The sequence below is a fragment of the Protopterus annectens genome, chromosome 17.part0 (genome assembly GCF_019279795.1).
Source record: "Protopterus annectens isolate FY-2018-M chromosome 17.part0, PAN1.0, whole genome shotgun sequence".
NCBI lineage: Eukaryota > Metazoa > Chordata > Ceratodontiformes > Protopteridae > Protopterus > Protopterus annectens.
Window position 1 is genome coordinate 498,169,097 of NC_056751.1, and position 15,903 is coordinate 498,184,999.

The window sequence follows — 15,903 nt, forward strand, 5'->3', positions numbered from 1 at the left end:
TGCCTGGGATGACATGGTCGACAGACCACGATGCTTTGCCACAGATGGCCTGCACCTGTCACCACTGGGATTCCAGATACTGGCTAAGGTTCTTGCCACCCCCTATAGTGCCTTTATTAGGCAAGGTTCAAATGACAAATTTGCCACCGTAACAGGAACAGGCAAGCAAAAACTAAGAGTGATGCTAGTCAATGCTAGAAGTCTAAATCTGAAAATGCACTCACTCGATGCACTCCTTAAAATGGAGAACATAGATACCTGTGCAGTGACTGAGACCTGGTTCAAGGCTCCAGAGAACAGCCCTGCACTACCAGGCTATAACTCATACCACACTTTTCAGCCATGTAACCTGGACCGGAACACTAAAGGCAGAGGTGTGTCCATATTCATTAAGGATCTCCACACCTCCAGGCTAGTTGCTCAGCATAATGCATCCAAGGTTATCCAAGTGCAACTAAATCTGGGCAAAACTGCAATCCAAACTGTAGCTTGCTACAGATTCCCCACCATGCCCCAGGATTCCCACTCCTCTTTTCCTGATGTACTGGAAAATATTAGGGTTCAACCAAACACCCTAATAATGGGCGATTTCAACTACCCCACCATTAACTGGGAATACTACTCATGTACCAACTACTTTGCTCAACGCTTTCTGGAATTCATAAACTCCAATGCCCTGCATCAGCTTATCCACATCCCCACCAGGGGCAACAATATCCTAGATCTAGTCATTATCAACATGAGTGACCGGTGTTCCATACCTGAAATCAACGCCTCATTGGTCCGATCCGACCATAAGCTAATCACCCTAAATATCCACATCCTGCCCCCACCCCCCATTAAGGAAACCATGGTAAAAAATTTCTCCAAAGCCAACTTCATGCTTCTTAAGACAGAAGTGGTGAACTTCATGACACACATGCAGATGGACAACACAGTTACAACTACTGAATCCTATACAATTGCACTTTATAAGCATTTACACGAGTGCATGGATCGTGCTATCCCAAACAGAAGCAAGATGCTATCCTCCAAAAAGGAAGCCAATATGGTGGTCCCCTGCCATAAACAAACTGTAGAACAGAATAAATAAATTGTTGCAAAAGAGAGTAAAATCCCATGAGTGGAGGAGCTCCCTGGTCAACCTCAGTAAGAAACTGCGATCCCTGATAAAATCCTCCAAAGCTAGTTACGAAAACAAAATCACCACTGATTCTAAAGACAAACACAAAGCATTCTATAGCTATGTCAAGAATCTCAATGGCAACACTCAGATCTGCTCTGAGTTACAGCACAATGGCACTAAATATACAGACCCAACTGATATTGCAAACATCATGGCAGATAGGTTCAGTGCTAACTTTACCCCCCTATCACCCCCTAAAGCCCCCATCTCTATACCAGAAGAATGCAAAGTTCCTGTAATCACAGCTGCACAGGTAAAAAACACACTCTCCAAAGCCAAGAACACAGCATCCATGGGACCAGACAACATCCCAGGCTGTGTTCTACATGAACTACAGAACGTACTGGCACCCGACCTAAGTACCATGTTCAATCATAGCCTCACCTCAGGCTTTGTGCCTGCTGAATGGCACACAGTGTCGGTTATCCCACTCTACAAGGGGTGAGCCACAACGGACCCAGGGAACTACTTCCCCATTAGCCTGATGAGCCTGGTCTGCAAGGCCATGGAACGTATCATCATGGAACTTATAAACAAAGACAATGGTAATCTCCAAACTCTGGACCCCACCGAGTTTGGGTTTGTAAAAGGCAGATCATGTCTCCTAAACCTGATAGACTTCTTTGAAGCAGTCACCAAAGCCGTAGACAATGGTAAGGTGGTTCAAAGAGCCTATCTAGATCTTGCCAAGGATTTTGACATCATCCCCCACTCTAGAATTATAGATAAACTTAATAAACTAGTTATAAGTCCCTATTTCACAAAATGGGTTGCTAACCGGCTCACTGACAGAACCCACACTGTAAAAGTAGCAGACTCCAAATCCGACTTCAGACCAGTTTCAAGTGGAGTACCACAGGATTCAGTCGTGGGTCCTCTCCTGTTTGGTATCTACTTCTCTGAAGTATAGGCTAACACAGAAGGTCTTTCACTAATGAAGTTCATAGATGACTGCAAACTAGGAGCCATAATCAAAACTCCTAACGATGTGGACATCCTACAAAAGGGCCTCACTGAGACAGATGCCTGCTGTCAAAGCCATTGCCTCAAGCTCAGTGCCAAAATGTGCACTCTCATCCCCTTTGGTAAAAACTCTGTACCTATGAACTGCAGCATTGGTGGTAGTATACTTAACATCAAAAGTCTGATAAGAGACCTTGGGACACACATGGACAGTAGTCTCCTTTGATAATCACATCGCCACAGTAGTCAGGAAATCCTTCTACATGGCACAACTCATCACAAAAGGTTTCTCATCCAGAAAAAAAGAGGTCATTGTTCCCCTCTACTCATCACTCATTAGACCCATTATAGAGTACAACGCACCTTTTTGTATGTACCTCACAAGACATCTACAACAACTGGAAAGGCCACAGAAATACCTCACAAAGAGGATTACAGGCCTCAAACAGATGCCCTACGCAGATCGTCTCAGAAAACTCCAGCTTTACTCCGTCGCATATTACCTACTCAGAGGTGATCTCTGGCTAACATACAAAGCTATGTCAAACCCAGAGCTGTTGGACATGCTCCACTTAAAGAAATCCCACTCCCTCTGAGCTGCATGCTCTAGGGACTTAAACCTTGTCACCACAATAAACAGAACATGCCGGAGGGAGAGATTCCTGTCCCAGAGACTTCCCATACTCTGGAATAAACTACCTATCTATATCAACCAAAGCTCCTCATTAGCACTCTTTAATAAAAATCTTGATGATTGGATGGGGAAATAGGAAATTCACCCCAGGGATCATGTCTGTGTCTCTGCTTGACAGTAGCACAGGAAAATTATTTTCTTGGGTGGCAAAAGCCAGGGTACCTTTGGTTGGGCTTGTATAGGCCCTAGGGCTGATAGTCTAGTACCTACTTATGAACACACACACACACACATATATATATATATATATATATATATATATATATATATATATATGGGTCTACTTTCCATCACTGAATTTATGGTTCGCCAAACCATAAATAACTGAACTCAGTGAGCTGAAAAACATTTTTTTTGGGAAAGTACAATATGTCAAAGTTTATTTAATCGACATAGGTACTGTTTTGCTGGTAGTGGGAGATGGAAAGGTATATCTTCTGTTTGTGACTTTTAGCATTCCATACCAGTCTTGAAGCATGACGAATATGTCAGTAGTTTTATCTGTCTTCAGGATATGGTACATTAATTATTGTGTCACTTGTAGCTTCAAGATGTAGATCATGCTACGGTAAGGATAGGGAAAGCCACCGCTGCAGTCACTGTAGTGAGATCTCAGAGTTGGTAATATATAATGTGCAGGGAGGGTGGTTCAGGGGGGCTTGCTCCCCTGCAAAAATATTGCAGCATGTGTTTGTTTCTTGTTTTATATTTTAAGTGGTTGTCCATTCGGGGATATGATTTTTGGAAGAGTGTAATTTCGAATGTATTAGTTTTCGGTTGACTGTGTTCAGTTATTTTCAGTTTGGTGAACAATACATTGGAAGAAAGAACATAGACCCATACATAATATAAATATATATATATATATATATATATATATATATATATATATATATATATATATATATAAATAAATCCAAACATGTTGTGAGAAGGTAACAAAGTGCCTAAAAGTAAATGTAATAAGTCCTTTTAATATCAGACAGCAGATCATGGTTTCACCTTAACACTGGCTTTTTCAATGCTGAATTTCCTGAATGCATTGTTTGTGTCTTTCGGCTTTTCCTGGTTAGGGTTCGCCACAGCGGAACTCCGGTCCGCTAATGATTGGTAGTTGATTTTTACGTGCCGAGTTACCAGCCCTGATGCACAACCTTCAATGTAGGTACGCCCATTCACGCATGTCTCCATGCAGAAGATTCTCTAGCTGAGAGTTGAAGCGGACAGCATCTTACTGTGAGGCGACAACGCTACCGCAGCACCACCACCGCGGATAATTTCCTGAAGGCGTTGTTCACACTAAATTCTAAAATGACATAGCTTTTTAGTCACATGACACAAATCATTACATAAATAAAAACTGAAAAACACTAAATATTTTTAATATAAAATCAATATCTAAACAAAATAGTAACTTTATAGCAGCATATAATAGCCTTGTAAATCTTAAAAGACCAAAACACCAATCCATAAACCCAACACCTTTGCTACTATGTTTTACTAAATAATTTGTCCCATACTGTCATCAAGTGGCAGTTAAGGAAGCAAAAGTGAAAATAAATAGTGGAAAAAATTAAAATACTTCATTCAGTCCAAGATGTACTATTGCTTAAAGGGAGCAATGTATTCAGAAAATTCAACATTGAAAAAGCCAATGTTGAGGAGAAACCATTGGCTGCTGTTGGTTGCTGATGGTTTTCTGATATTAAATGGACTTATCACATTTATGTTTTTGTGTGCTGATTTGTTTTGTATGTTTTACATACATCTTTGTCTATAGACAGATACATAGATATATATACATACACACATACATATATATATATATGATTATAGATCAATTGGTTGAATGACAATTTCATCAAAAGACAGTTCACCCAGTTAAAATGGTTGAAAATCAGTTTCACTGAAACTCAGTTTAATCCAATACAGAATAAATTAAACATGACGCAATCAAAAATATAAAGGAAAAACTTTTCAAAGCAGTGCTTTTTGCAGGGGGGGGGGGGCAAAGTCCTCTTGCACTCTACTGGAGGGTGAATTTCTCTTCCACATGCCATAGTTAAATATACTAATTCAGCAGTTGCATAACTGTGTAGAAAAGTAAAAATATGCAATGAATCAATGCCAGTGCATATCTGTAAATCACATGAGCAGTAATTGTGTAGAGGTAACCACATGCACTTCTAAATATTCCTATTTCTGTATTACAGAAAAATATGCAGCAATGCCACATTCAGTGAAAATGAATTTCAACTCAGTTATCATTCACTGAAATTGACTTTCAACAATATTTCTTGGATCAGTTGGCATTAGACAAAATTGTCATTCAACCAAATGATGGGAACCATATCAGTCTGGTTATATAGGTCAGCTGTTGAAGAAGTAGACAGGTTTCCTGCCTGCTTCATTTCTTCAAAATGAAAGCTGATCGAATTTAGTGTGAGACTGCTATCATACTGGGTCTGGTAAATATGTCCTTTCCCATGTACTGTGCAATCTTGATGTCTGTATATTTATGAGGCAGGGGGTATGGGAAGTGTGGAGTGTGGCAAGTGGTCTTGAATCCCCACAAGAAATGTATTTGCATGTTCCAGGTTTATGTCTCAAATCATGCACACTGCTGTGTAAATATAGTATTCAATATTTTTTCTGACAATGTTTTTGTTGTCAAGTAACTGACCCTCAAATTAACTTAATTATCTATATCTATCTATATATATATATATATATATATATATATATATATATATATATTTATAGATAGATATGGAATTACTTAAAACGGTCCAGGTAGCATAAAATTAATGGGAAAAATATCTAGACTGAAAACATCTTAACCCAATATATTGACAAAATCTAACCACATCCAAAACCTATGTTTTTTTAGGGGGGGGGCCTTCTGGACATCCCCATCCCTTCTATTTATATATACCATCTCTTGCCATCTCAGTATTCAATCCAACCAGTTCTCTCACTTGTGGTTTGAAAATGAATCCAAGGAAATATCTTGCAAAACAACAAACATACCGCAAGCTTCATAAAGGTATTAAAACAAAAACTCCCCTTATTCAATGTCTCAGGGATAGAACAATGTATAGTATCTAGTCCACAATATATCTTTATATCTTTACTGTGTTACGATGGGTATCTAGGGAAGGAACTGGCATAATGCCTCCTCCACCCCAAAATCCCCCTGCTTAAAAAATACAAAATCCCCACTTCATCATCTTAATATCATAAATGATTTTCAGGAATTCCTCCCCTACTGCAGTTTTACAGTAGACATGAAACTCTCAGGTCTATCTAATCCTACTATATATCTATATCTATCTATCTATCTATATATATATATATATATATATATATATATATATATATATATATATATATACACACACACACACACACACACACACAGGTCTATGTCAGAAGACAAAGTTCAAAAGACTGAAAATGAAAATATCTAAAACTCAAAATGTTGAAAACATTTTTAATGCAGGGGCAAGCCCCCTACACCCCTCATGTGGGAGGCTGTGCCCCCCACACCCCCTGCTAATTATATATACCAACTCTAAGATCACAGAACACTGGAAAATGGGCAAATTCCTTTTTTGATATTCTGAGTTTTAAATATTTAATTTCCAGACTTTTGAGCTTTTGATCTTCTGAGGGAGGTCTATATAACTATATATATATATATATATATATATATATATATACACACACACACACACACACACACACACACACACACACACACACACACACACACACACACACACACACACATACTTTTTGCCAGTTTCTATCTTGTCTTCACACCATTGGCGGTGATGATTCTACTTAGTCCTTCCTTTTCTTTTACCTTCCTTTCTCCTATAGTTTTAATCATATTTGACTATAGTTATGTAGTTTTAAAGGTGCTTAACCATCTCTTCATGATCCAATTTATGTTTCCTAGTGATTGCACCTCAAAAGTGATAATATTATCACCAGAAGTGGCTATCTGTTTAGTGTGTAAGCAAAAGAGAAAATGTGGCTTGGTGGGGTCAAGGTACATTGTGATCATTACTTCAACTTTCTTCACAATCAAATCTCAGATGTATGTGCAGACATTTGCTATAGATTGCCTAGGGGCAGTGTACTGCTGTGGACCAATAAGTTAAATTACATTACTGCCATTTTTTTAACTTTTCTCAAAATCAAATAAACATCAGATGTAACCACAGAATGGAGTTGTATTTTGGGCTAAGGATAAGGAGATATTCTGTGGATACATTTCTGACAGCAACAAGATCAGATATATTACAGTGGCCATTTGTTTGGGTCTATATTATCTTCTCAAAAGATTAATGTAGAGAACGGCATGTACAGCGAAAATGCGGTTAAGCAAATTTGCTATTGTGGGGGGATGCACCCCACACCCCCCCCGCTAATTATCTATACCAACTCCAAGATCACACTACAGTGAGGAATGGGCACATTTTCCGATCTTCACTGTATTGTGATCTCCCTATTAACACTTCGCTGAATGGCATTTTCGATGTACATGCCGTTCCCTATATTAAGCTTTCAAGGAGATAATACAGATCCATTTGTTCTTTCACTTTTATCCCAGTCTAACATTGGAAGAATAAATATAAAATGGCTGTCTCCTGAAGGTATGGGTGAAAAAGCATGCTACATATATACCTGGCAGGGGTACACAGAAGGTGCTTATTTTATTGGGGGGTAAAGGAGGCATGCATAATTCTTATATAGGATTTATATATCTTTAGAAACATCTGTCTTCTCAGTTTATTGGAAATTACTGTCAACTTTGAACATTAAACATTGGACAGAACTTATTTCTTCATTTAAAAAATAAAAACAAAACAAAAAAAATGTTTTCCTTAGTCGTGACTTTTGCCAGGCTATTGTTGGAGCAAAAGATTGGAGAAATGCTCTAAAATATCTACCTAGAACCCCATGGTTCCTTCATTCTTAGCAAACCACAGACTCTTGGCTAAATCTGTTTATTTCTACCACAGTTATTACAATGCTGTCTTGGCAAGTTGTAGGTTGTTGAAAGGATGGTGGAGAAAGCTGAAGCTGAATCACACAAAATGTAGAAGAAAAGCATAAAAAAAAGTAATATGTCTGTGCAGTGTGGGCAAGTGGGGTGGAAAAACACAGAAGGTGACACCAGCAGTGGTGTGGGGTGGGAGGGGTCCAGTGAGTAAGTGTGGGTATCAAGCAGTCCTCTCCCAGAGTATCCTTTTCATTAAATGCTGGCTTTACAAACACACAGCATAAAGGGGACATTTTACTGCATCTCATATGGATGGTATACATATTTACATGCAACAGAATTCAACTGTAGTGACTGAATATGCTAATTATTTGTAAGTTATGTGACAGTGTAGCAGTTACTATATATGAAGGAGACTTTGAAACTGTGCAAGTGAAGTATCCAGCTTGCTATCTTGTGTAATGATATGGAAGTGATAGCTTCCTTTATTAGAAAGTTGTACTGGATGCCTAATGAATAAATATTTCCCACCACAAGACACATCTGCACCTCCGGTAATGATCTTCAGTGCCATAGTATCTTATCTGCTGTGATTTTTATGAACTGCTGAGTGACTCTGTATTTCTAATAGTTGTGGATGCCCACTGTTAGCCAGATGGCATTCTCCTGTCCTCAACTACTTCAGAAAAGATTTCTGCAAAGAACAATGCTCACAAGGAATAAGCTCTCAACATAGTTTATCAGTGATATAAATACACAATTTACTTCAGAGCAGATCAACATTTTTGTAAAGCTCAGTGGCAAAAAGCAATTTAAATTTGGTCCCCATCATTCGGCTAGAAATAGTTTAGCAGAAACCTTTATTTTAATGTTCATAAAACAATCAAGGCTTTTAATATTAATTATAGGCCTTCTGTCAGCTTTACATTTACTATTAGAGATTGATGTGATTATAGTTGACTAAACCAGCATAAACTGCTTTGTTAAAATGCTGAAAATCTGAAAATGTCATTCGTTCATAGGAGATTACTAGGCTAACAACCCCAAGGTGCATTCTCTAAACTTAATCATCTTTCACAAATGTATCTGAAAAGTGTTGATACTCTGAGGTTATTTTCAGGGGTATATGTAGGCTTGGGCATGGATGGTCAAGTATTTACAGGCTGCCTCTGTCTATGAGAGACATAGGTATGTCAGACCAAGGACAAATTTCTGATTCTCCATCCACTATCCAAATTATGCTTGAATTGGGTTATGGAAGAATTATGCTTCACATGGATAGGAAGCCTGTTCCTGAGAAGGGCTGGTCTCTGAGACACATACCTATCACTCCAACATGTTATAGTCATGTTGCAAACAAGGCTTAGGTCCCTAGATTTGGTAATTCTGATGCTTTGTGGATGTGCAATAGACACATCAGAGTAGGATCTGAGGATGCTCTGTAGGCCAGGCATAATTTGCCTCTCAGAAATCTGTAGGAGACTGAATGCAGGGATAGGACTTTGAGGCAGTCTGCTTAGGACATGTTGTTTACATCCTGTATTCCTTTTATGAGGAATCTCTGTGGATACTCATGTCATTGCATATGCCTTGTCATATATATAACAAAGGAGTTGTACTCAATGAGTGGACTGATGAGAGCCAAGTTCAGCTGAAGAATCACAACTTGAACATAGATGTCAAACCCTTGCTTATAAGTTGTGCAACACATAATGATTGCCTTACAATCATAAACATATGACAGTCAAAGGCCAAGTTACTGTTTACATGCATTTCCAACTCCTGACGACTGGGTCTACTCTTGGGGATACATTATCAATGTGGTAGTTTCCAGAGGTAGCCATCTTCCTAAGGATACCATTATGCATTCCTTGGTATTGAGTTTTAGACTGTGGCTCTGGTGCCAGTTATTAGTCTGTGCCAGGCATTGTTGTGGGGATATTTGTCTTTCCTGGATTCTACGATTGTGTCTCTCATGCAAGCTTCTCAATTTTGGTCAGCCAGAGGCCCATGACATTGACTTTGACTTCAGAGAAACAGATGCCAAAAAAGAGAGGCCTCAGCAGTGAGCCATGACGGACTCCACTACTGACTATCTTTTTTCCTGGAGACATCATCTACTATCTTGACTTCTTGGGTCATATCTCTAAGTCAGCTGGCTATCCAGTGAGTGAGATAGTGGTTTATACTTAATTTTGTGAGTTTGCCTACAATGCCTGAGTGTGGGACTGTGTTGAATGCTTTGGCCAGGTCAAGTTAGGCAGAATGCATCTTTCTGCCCTTATATCCTTCTCTGGAGACCTTCTTAAAGACTTCCACCAAGTTGAGTAGGTACATCCTGTCCTTGATGAAACCAGGCTGGGTTGGATGCAGTGTCTAGAGGTTTCCTGTATCATTGTTTATCATTTCCTTAATAATTCATTCCATGTCTTGACATAGGAAACTTATTAGACTTATAGTTCTGTAGTTATCTGGGTCCATATTGGCCCACCCCTGTGAAAAGAGATAACAGCTGCAGTCCTCTGTCCTCTTGTCATGAAGCCTGTTTGAAGACTGTGCTCAAATAATGATTCTAGTGGTCCTGATAGGCTGAGATTCATGCTGTTAAGGAAATATCCTGGGATATTATGGTGGCCCACTGATGTTTTCTAGGCCCTGGAGAATGCATTGGGGACTTATTTCCTAGCAATAGTTAGGGAAGTTATGGCCGAGTGTACTTAGTAGATTTGCTATATCTTCTGATTCAGTATAGGTGTCTCTATTTACAATTAGTTTAGCACATTGTTACGCCCTTTGGGTTATAGACATAGCTGAAGAATGACTTATCATTGTCCTTGACCTGGCAGACTATTTTTTGCCTTGATGTCTTTGGTTGACTTGATTAACCCCCTGAGTTGCTTGTTTAGATTCATGAGGCAGTTTATACTTTGCTGGGGACTGCACTTCCTAATTTTTGCCATGTTATTCCTTCTTTATCTATACAAACTATTGATGTTGGGATTCCACCAGGATAGCTTTATTGAGTTTGTTCTGTGCTTATATTGGATAGGTACATCTGTCTCTATGTAGCCATTAAAATGATTCTATATGATTTCTGTGAACAATTTTGCGTAGGCAGCAGGGTTTGTGGGGTCTTAAACATTTTGCCAGGTTGTCACTTAATAATAGGAAGTTTGCCTTAGAATTACTCCTAAACATCTGTGGGTTAACTGGAGTCCCAGGTTTTATTTTTATATCAAAGAAGACAGCTTTATGGTCACACCTATAAAGTAAGGACATTACTGGAAGGTCCAACATTCTTTAATGTTTTCAAGGAGCAGATTAATGATGTTAGCTCCCCTACTAGGCATACAGACTAACTGTACCAGGGGGGTTGTGTTTACAAAGTTCAAGAATCTCTGAGTCTGTATGTTTGGTTTTGTATACAAATCCCAGTTTATAGTGAGGTAGTTAAAGTTGTCCGTGAATATGCTATCTGTTACCTTTCACAAATGCAAGTACTACAGAGACATGGGCTAACACAATGGTAACTTTACAAAGGTAAATCGCTGCATATTGTTTCCATTTTTGAGGACTGTTTTATATAAAGCAGTCAAAAACAAAGCTATAATCTGGTTCTAAGCATAAACCCTTTCAGAAGTGTATACCAGTGTAATGAAAAATAGTTCATATAGCCAGATTATACTCAAGCAGTGCTATTTATGAGCAAGAACTACAGGTCAGGAATGGTTCTACTAGAACCCAATACCTAAAAAATAGCATAAGTAATCTGAGCACATGAATTGCAGTCCTGGCAGAATGATTTCCTGAGGACAATGTGCGCTGGCATTTAGTTACAAACATAAAACTGGAAAAAAAAAAAAAACAGAACATGTGGCCTCAACAGCATGTCACTGATATATACCACTTATGCTAGTGAAGTCATACGTGGAAATATGTCTGTCAGGAGTTACAGCACCCATTAAAAGATCATTCAGTTTTTTCAGCAAGTCAAATTATCAAAACCAAAGCTAAAGATTGTATAATGATCACTGTCATTCCAGGTCTGGACAGATGACTGCAACAGGGAACATAGATGGATGAATGACCACAGGTGCCCCCACAGATAGACAGGTAACACAAACCAAAATTGAATATGGATGGATAACCACAGACATAATCCTAGAAAGACAAGTAGCAATTGTCAAACCCTGAGAACAGGAAATGACAACAGGCATAACCTCAAAAGGTGGCTGACCAAAGGGATGCCATCAGAAGTATGGTTGGCCACAAATCCATACCCACACAAGAATGGATGAGTCAATGTGCATCCACTAAAGTATAACTGAAAAAAATGCTGAGAAAAACAGATCTTCTCCTTTAGGCTTTTCCTGTTAGGGGTCACCTCAGAGGATCAATGATCCACACAGTGATTGGCAGTGGAGTTTTACAGTGTTGAGTTGCCAGCCTGACATCCAACCTTCCACAGAAGGTACACACACATGCACACACTCACACCTAGGGTCAATTTAGAGTGTCCAGTCCACCTGCAGAATGTCTTTGGGATGTGGGAGGAAACTGGAGCACCTAGAGGAAACCCACAAGATCGCAGGGAGCTCATGCAGACTCCGCACAGAAGACATCCCAGCCAAGAATTAAAGTGGAGAATCTCTTGCTGTGAGATGGAAATGCTAACCGCTGCACCACTGTGGCCACCCATGCTGAGAAAAACAGTAACTCTTCATTTTCCTCAAAATGTAAGGATAGAGCCACAACCCTCAACATGGCAACAGGATGTAATCATTTGTAAAGTGGGGTCAAATTCATACCATTAGCATGATCAGTATGCTAAGTGAAAACATAGAAAAAGTTACCACTGAATATATTAAAAATTCCATAGATGATGTATTTTAATGGGTGATCATACTTCTTAAATCCCATTCCATTCTTTCAAAAAGGTAACATCAAATCTTGACAAAGGACTTGCCAGGTATACTGCTTGTCTTGGCCTTACTAAGGCAGTTAATATTCTTTCACAAATGGCAATATGTGACAAGTTAAAAGCATTAAATATTAATTTATACATAATGCAGTATACAAACACTGTTAAACAACAGGGGATAAATCAAGGAAGGGACTATTTTTCTGTCTTCATAGTGGTTACCAATGGTGTCTGAACTAGATTCAAATTGTTTGTCTTTGGACCATTCTCCTCAGAGCTAAAACTGAAAAGTGTTTTCTGAATAACTGCTAAAGATTGCAAACTGGATAAAATAATTACTTCAATAAAGGATTCTGAAGGTCTCCAGGATAAGTTACAAAAATGTACACTTGATGCAATTACCTTGTTTTTAACATCAGCAAATGTTGCATTGTGAATGTTGGGGGATGATTTATGTTGTTGTGTCTTTCGGCTTTTCCCAGTTAGGGGTCGCCACAGCAGAACTCCGGTCTGCTAATTATTGGCAGTAGATATTTACATACTGAGTTGCCAGCCCTGACGCACAACCTTCAACGAAGGTACGCCCATTCACACATGTCTCCACACAGAAGACGCTTTAGCTGAAAATCGAACAGGACAACGTCTTACTATGAGGCGACGACGCTACCGCAGCACCACAATTTTAAAATAAATTTTTTAATCATAAAAAATAACAGCATTTTAATATGTATGAAGGAGCATCCATGAAAATATTTCCAGCTGTTGGAAGAATCTCACAGAAAACATTAAGAATATAGGCAAAGTACTGGCTTGCAAGAAAACACTTAGAAGCCATCTGTTCAAAGTAAATGTAAGCACTACAGGGCTATTGGCACACTACTGCTTAGGTTCCCTAGTGCTGGTGGTTCCCATTCTAAACTGTGCAGATTTAGTCTATTTGTTACTATCTTAGGACAACAAGAGCAATTCAAGTCTAATCATTGTACAACCATACAGCATGCACAAACCGATTCCTAGTCCACTGCTCTGTAATATCTTACAGCACTGTTAGCTGTGTAATATGCTTACATAAAATTCTGCATTTGTAATGCAATTAATTCTTATAAATGTTGTTTAATGTTTTACTTATTGAGTGTCACACCTTGGATATGTATTGTACATGCAAGCTTCTTAAAACATCTTAGTGGCAGAGTGCTGCTCTTTATTTTTCTCTTTATATTCCTGAGTGCATATTTCTTACTTGTTTTTTCATTATTGTGGCCTGAGTCATGGTTAAAAAGGGTCCCTGGATTGTATAATTTCCCATTTAACAAAGTATAAAAATATTTAAAAAAAAAAGATTCAAGGACAATGGTAGATAAAAAATATACCCTGACTACTGTATATGTATCAAAGACTGAAAAGCAGATTCTTTGCCCTTTCCAAATTGAATGGCAAGTCTAGTCAATCCAGGAGAAATCCTTCTTCCACTTTGATCAATCTTTTATTTTTTTATCTGATCTGACCAATTGTTGCCTTAAGTGCTTCATTTTGTAGCCTTTGAACAAGCCACTAGCTGCAAGGACTCCTTTTTAGAAGCAGAAGATGCAAAACAAAACAGGTTGGCAAACCTCAATAAGGCTTCAGGGGCAGCCATTTTATTTGTCTTGCTGGTTTTACAGTGCAGTATGGATGCAGAGTGCTGAAAATAGTGAAAACTGCTGAAGTACTTTTGAAATTGTGTGTTTCTTTTTTTGTTAATGTTTAGCATATATTCTTACATTCAGTGATTTCCTCTAGCATTATCTAAATGCTATTTACATGATAAAAAAATGCTTGTCCAACTTTATTGTAACACCTGGTAACAAAGTGTTTGGGAGCTACCTTTTAACCATTATCATTTTATTTTTTACCATCCACCTGTGGTTTTCACATTTAAAACAAAGAACAAGACCTTTTGCAAAAATGAGGAAACTGAACCAGCTTATGGTAATTTGACAAAGGTTTGAGCAAACAATTATAAATGAAACCTTAGTGTTGTGTTAATGACAAGAAGACCCCTTGTATTTATCATCTCTAGTAAGATGTTTTAACTGCAGGGGAATGAGAAGCAACACTAACAACTGGCAGTGAGACTCCACATCTACCAGAAGGAGAACGTCTGTTTCTTAAGGGATTTATAGGACTGCTAGGTGATGATAGGCATACCTGAAGGGACGTACTGTATAAACTCTTTTTTGTCCCAGTCCCCTTCAATAAACACATCACACTGAATGACGTTTGACGACCTTTATTAAACTTTATAACATAGCGTTGATAACCAATATTTATTAATTACCACTGAACATAATATAGATGATTTTATCACAGCATAAACATCCATGTAATGTTAATCAGGACAGCATGACCTTACTCATCCTGACCCGGTAAGCAGCATACATACCTCTACTCACTTACTTTACTTATGAAGCAGTGTCCAACTCACTTCATATCCCATTTATTGAATTACACCTCCAACCAAGTAAGCAGCATCCTTACCTCCACTCACTTATATTTACCACTTATTGCCTCCAACTACTCACTTTCTTTTCCCAACTCATTGAAATGAACATCCAACACCATAGGGGGAATAGATGTGGGCAACTCTGTCTCTCTTGTCTGCCAACCAGCCTGACCAGGCTGTTCCCCTTCCTTCCTACCCAATTTCCCAACCTAACCACACATAAAATGGGATGTTAAGCCAAACATCATTCGGTGTCCACCATCCTCTCTAAGACAAACTGAATCCTTGTCATCATCCACCTTCAAAAAAACCCTGTCCTATAACTGCCAGTTGACTACATGGTTAAAATAATCCAATCATCCCTTTCTTATATGAAAGCAATAACCATAACCTTGTACATCTTCTGTATATTAACTAAGTTCTCACTTAATCTATCTAGCAATATTATCATAATGCATCCCAAACATTAAGCCCAATGCCACATGAAACCACACAAGGGCAATCACCTACCATCATGCCTAACTGCCGCCCTATTTGCCACTCAATGTATAATGACCAAATTGAAATTTCCATTCAAAAACAATCTAAGAGCAATCCTGACATCATACCAACTATCCAGTACAATCAGAGAAATACAATTACC

The 15,903-nt window shown here is 38.6% G+C and overlaps 1 protein-coding gene across 1 annotated transcript in view; it reads right to left on the reverse strand.

Annotated features, from left to right (window-relative positions):
- SHANK1 (SH3 and multiple ankyrin repeat domains 1) overlaps nucleotides 1-15,903 on the reverse strand; it is a 3,668,399-nt gene that overhangs the window by 1,523,761 nt on the left and 2,128,735 nt on the right. The window lies entirely within an intron of this gene.